The following is a 6000-nucleotide window of genomic DNA, read 5'->3' as shown; positions in this document are numbered from 1 at the left end:
GTCTCCTACCCTGAATACCCTGGCTTTGACAGTCTTGTTGTAGCTTTTTGCGACTCTTTCTTTGATATCTTTGCCAATCTAATGTCGGGTGCATCTCTTAACTCTTCCGTTAAGTCCAGTGTCCTCCATTAGAGGTATATTGCTTGTTATTGTGTTCAGGCTGCATCTGGCTGATGGAATGTCGACCTCAGCCGGGTTTACTGCTTCACATCCATAGACCAAGGAGTAGGGGGTTTGGCCTGTGGATGTTTTAGGCGTGGTTCTGTCAGCCCAGAGGACCAGGGGGAGCTCTTCAGCCCATCTGCCTTTCCTTCTTTCTAGCTTCTTTTTTATGCAGCTGATTACTACTTTGTTCTTTGGATTCGCCTGACCGTTAGCTTTTGGATATCCCTGGCGTGGATGTTACCAGGTTAATGTTTCATTGAGCACGTAAGGCTCGTTTTTCTTTTTCCCACGAATTGCGTGCCATTGTCACATACTATTTCAGAGGGGATGCCATATCTACATATGATGTTGTGTTTAATGAATGCTATGACATCCTTTTCCTTGACTTGCCTGTATGAATCAGCTTCTATCCACTTGGAGAAGTAATCAGTCATTGCTAGCATGAAGACTTTTTGTCCGGGTGCTTGAGGTAGTTTCCCTACTATATCCATGCCCCACTTCATAAATGGCCAGGGCGCGGATATGGAATGTAGTTCCTCAGATGGCTGATGGATATATGGTCCGTGAATCGACAAGCTTTACATTTAGAGCTAAATTCAGGCAATCGGCCCTCAAGGTGGGCCAATAATAACTGTTCTCGAGTACTTTGCTTGCCAGGCTTCTTCCACCTTTATGATTTCCACAGTATCCTTCATGGATTTTTGATAATATCTGCTTTCGACTTCTTGTGGCTCCAGGCATCCGAGGTATGGCCCACTGCGATTTCTTAAAAAGCACGTTGTTAATAATAGTATATGAAGCGGCTTTTATTTTTAGTGCTCTGGCATCTTGTTTATTTAGGGGAAGGATTCCTGTTGTGATCATAGTAGGGTTTTGTCCAAGAATTAGCAACATAAATTGGAAAACTTTCATCTTTTTTATTTATTGTAGGTTCCAATAAATGTACGATGGGTATTTTGTCGAAGTCAAGGGGACTGAAGTTGGATCCTAGGCCGGCTAAGGCATCGGCCTGGGTATTCAAGTCCCTGGGAATTTGGTCAATATTAAAATTGCGGAATTTTGCTTTTAAAATTTGAACAATTTCCAAATAGAGTATCATTTTTGAGTCTTTTGCAGTATATATTCCGTTTACTTGGTTGGAAATAAGAAGGGAATCAGTACGTACCTTTAGGTTTTGCACACCAAGGTCAATACATACCTTTAATCCAGCTATTAGGGCTTCATATTCTGCCTCATTGTTGGTAGCCTCAAATGCACAGCTTATAGCCTGTACTATCTTATCCCCCTGTGGCGATTTTAGTACTACCCCAGTGCCCTGTGCCTCTCATATTGGCTGCACCATCGACAAATAGGGTCCATTCTAGGTCTGTTTGGTCGCTGGTCAGTTTATTTACCTCTTTTATCAGGTCGGGTTCTAGGGTTGGACTAAAATCAGCCACAAAGTCTGCTAGTGCCTGTGACTTAATTGTTGTCCTTGGTTCAAATGTTATGTTGTATGTGCTTAGCTGGTCTGACCATTTGCACGTTCGTCCGGACAATTCTGGCTTCCTAAGTACAGACTTGATAGGAAGATTGGTTCTGACTATTATAGGGTGGCTTTCAAAGTATGGTCTTAATTTTGTGCAACACATAACTAAAGCTAAAACATATTTTTCAAGTAGGCCATACCTGATCTCTGCATCCAGTAGACTTTTACTTACGTAGTAGACAGGATGTTGTTGTCCGTCTGCTTCTTTGACCAAGACCGCACCGACAAAGCATTTTTCTGGATCGAGCGGTGTATCTTGTCGGGGTTCATCTTTGACTGGTTTTGCCAGCAGGGGAGGAGAGGATAGATATGTTTTCAGGTCTTCAAAGGCAGCCTGATGACCAGGGGTCCATTGAAAGTCCTTGTTCTTCCTTAGCAGGTTATAGAATGATTTGCACCTCTCTGATGATCTTGAAATGAATCTGTTCAGGGCCGCTATTCTATCAGTCAGCTTTTGTATGTCTTTGACTGTCTTTGGTGGTTCTAGCTCCAGAATAGCTTTGATCTGTTCAGGGCTGGCTTCTATTCCTCTTTTTGTCACCATATAGCCCAAGAATTTGCCTGCTGAGACTCCAAAGTGGCATTTTTGTGGGTTGAGCTTCATATTGAATTTCTCTAGTATTTGAAAGGCTACTTGCAAGTCTTTGACGTGGTCTTCTGCCTTTTTTGACTTGACTACCATATCATCTATGTAGACTTCCATGGTATCTCCTATTTGGTCTTTGAACAACATGTTGACTAGCCTTTGATAGGTTGCACCTGCATTCTTTAATCCAAAGGGCATATCAGTATAAAAATATATTCCTCTCTCAGTGATGAAAGCTGTGCTTTCCTGGTCTGCAGGGTGCATCTTTATTTGATTGAATCCGCTGGAGGCATCCATGAATGTTAACATCTCGTGGCCTGCAGTGGCATCCACCATTGCATCGATGTGTGGCAGGGGAAATGGATCTTTTGGGCAGGCTTTGTTTAGGTCGGTGTAGTCTACACAGACTCTCCATTTGCCGTTTTTCTTTTGGACGACTACTACATTTGCAAGCCAGTCAGGGTACATTACTTCCCTGGTCATTCCCATGTCCAGTAGCTTGTCAACCTCTTGGTTGATGATTACATGCCTCTCTACAGCAAATTTTCTCCTCTTTTGCTGTAAAGGCTTAAATGATTTGTCAATATTCAACTTATGAGTTATAATATCAGCATCTATGCCAGTCCGGTGCATCAGACCCTACAAGTACCTTCCTGTCAGGGAACTCTGAATCCAAAATGACCTCTCCTGTTTCCATCTGTGTTTGTGCAATATATTCTTCCCTGACAGGTGACTTTAATTGCTATGCAAGGGACTTTCCTGACTTTGAAGGTTTCAAAGCCTGGGTGTAGCATTCCTGAGCCGTCCTCTGTTCTCCCCTGATGGTGGTTATCCCCCATTCTGTTGGAATTTTTACACATTGATGGTATGTTGATGGGATTGCTTTGACATTGTGGATCCATGGTCTGCCCAGGATTACGTTATATGAGGATAGGCAATCCATTACTCCAAATCTTTCATATGAAGCCACGCCTTCCACATAGGTTGGCAGGCTGATTTCTCCCAGGGTGTTATTTGTTTCTCCGCTGAATCCAACGAGGACGCTGGATTTCTTGATGATCTTTCCTTCATCTATCTTCATAGCTTTTAGGACATCAAGCATCACCAGGTTGATTGAGCTGCCTCCGTCTATCAGGATTCTTGATACCTTAGCTGTGCCAATTTGCATGGTGATTACCAAGCTGTCATGGTGTAGATCTGATATTCCCTACAGGTCCGAGTCATCAAAAGTAATAGTGGGCAATAACTTGGACCTGGAAGGGGACTGAAGTCTAGACTCCCTGGATATTCTTTTGGCAGCCGAGCTGGTTAGACCACAGATCTCTGATCCTCCATTTATGAACTTGACTTCATAGATGGGGGGAGGAGGAGGTGGATCTTTGGCGTTCCCTGAATCTCTTTTGTTTTGTCCTTCATCTTTGTTCTTTGGCTGCTGGATTAAGTCCTTCAGATAGCCTTTCTTTAGAAGATATGCCACTTGTTTCCTAAGTTAGATGCATTCTTCTGTAGTGTGCCCAATGTCCTGGTGGAAGTCACACCATCTCGTTGGATCTTTCCTGGGGTTGTCGGATTTCTTGGGCCATCTGACTGTATCTCCCAGGCTTTCCAGGCGTTTGATTAATCCTGCAGTATTAATAGAGAAGTTATATTTAGGAATAGTTGGTAGGCTAGAAAGGTTACCTTTGTGTTCTTGTGCCATGTTGACTTCAGATCGTTCAGGCCTGGAATAGGGTGCTGATCTGGGGTTTCCTCCTTTCTGGTAGGATCTCTTCCTGTTAGTGTGTCCATAGCCTTGCTTTCCTCCGGACGAGTTTGTCCTGAAGTTGAGATCTTCCTCCAATCTGACATGCTCTAGGGCGATGGATTGAACAGTGGCAAAGGTTGGGCATGCCTTCTTGGTCAAGTCTGCATAGATGTCACTGTCAAGCAGGACTCCTTGCCTGAAAGCTTCTACCGCTGTTTCTTCATCACACCTGGGAATGGCCACCTTCTCTTTGACAAATTTGGCTAGGAATTCTTTGAGAGATTCTTCAGGAAGTTGCTTTACCCTGAACAGGTTACTGGGTCTCTTGGCCATATCTCTGCTGCTTGCAAACTGTTGATTGAAGGCATTGATCAATTCTGCAAAATTCTTGATACCTCCATTTGGGAGATTAATGAACCATTGTAATGCTGCTCCAGTCAGGGTTGTACCAAAGCCTTTGCACATGCAGACCTGCCTGAGTTCACTGGGTATTGAGGCAGCCAACATCTTCTGTTTGAATATAGCAACGTGATTTTGTGAATCAGAGGTTCCATCATAGGTTCTCATGGATGGGACGGTGAATTTCTTGGGGAGGTCGATCTTTGCAATTTCATCTGCAAAGGGCGAGTCAGCAAAGCTATCAATTTCCACTTGACCACACAGTGGTCCAGTACTCCGGGTATATTTTCTATTTTGTTGTGGAGTTTTTGGATTTCCTGAAGCATAGCCATCATTATTGCTGCTTCAGTTTTGTTTGTTTCATCATTGGAAATGGTTGGGGTACCGGATAATGTATCCTTCTCCGGGGTTCCAAAATTGGAGAAGTCAATGTTTTTGATAATGGATGAGAATGGGGTTCCTGGCTCAAATCTGGTCCTGGAGCCTGAGGCCTGATTTTCCAATTTTTTCCTCAGGCTAGACTCAGATTCCTTCAGCCTATTGACTTCTGCTTCTGCTTGGACTGCCTTCTCTTGAATTGCCTCTAATTCTTTGATTTTAGCCAAGGCAGCCGCCAATTGTTGTTCTAGGGTGAGTTCCACTATTTTTGCGTGTGAATATTAAACGAAAAAATGATAAAGGGAACTTTATTGGTTGAAGAACTAGATGCCCCACGGTGGGCGCAATTGTTTTAGCAGGATTTTCCCTGAATAGGTCCGGCTTGATTAAAGAATAATTTGGGTATCTAGCTCTATAAGTTTGGAATATTGTAAATGAATAACAAGGAAAGATTAAGTATAAAGAATAATGTTTTTCTTATTTAGATAAGCTGGATACAAATTTGTTTAAGTAACTGTGTGCTCGTAAAATAATGAAAAATAAGTAGTGAAGTGGTTTAACACTGATGAATGATGAATCAAATTACAAATGCCCGATTACAATATTTATAGTTATACAAATATAAACGTTACATTGATCTTCAACGTCTTCCTCTTTTGTTGGAGCTGTTACCGGATTAATAGGGCACATTCCTATTAGTTCGGTTGACTCGTTCTCCTTTGATTATTTCTTCAACTCATTCTCCTCTTGTATGTCCAGGTTCATTGGTGATATAGCTTCATGGTTAGACTTGGTCTTCCTTGAGAATAGGACATGAACGTTCATCTTCATAGAATCGTTTTGTTGCTCTTCAGCTTAATCCAGCCTGTTTAGGTGTACTGCCAGGCTATTCCGTGCTTACCTTCAGGCCTTTCTTCTGGGACTAAGTAGCCTATTCATCCTGTAATATTCTTCATCTGCCTGACAGTGGTTAGAACTGTCCGGTCTCCGTTTGCCCCAATCAGCCTTGTAAGGTCAGGCCAGGTTACAGTCAGACCAGGCTAAATTGGGCCTAACAATAGGGAGTCAATTAAAATGAACCCGGGGTAAAGGTTGTAGGGGCTAATGCAAAGGCTTGGGAGACGTCCTAAAGTCGCGAACTCGCCCTACAATTTTGAACTGGTCACATGGGGGGTATATGTCAAGGTCATATGTGGTGTT

The sequence above is a fragment of the Silene latifolia genome, chromosome Y, assembly GCF_048544455.1.
Source record: "Silene latifolia isolate original U9 population chromosome Y, ASM4854445v1, whole genome shotgun sequence".
NCBI classification, from domain to species: domain Eukaryota; kingdom Viridiplantae; phylum Streptophyta; class Magnoliopsida; order Caryophyllales; family Caryophyllaceae; genus Silene; species Silene latifolia.
Note: the sequence above shows the minus strand (reverse complement) of the source record.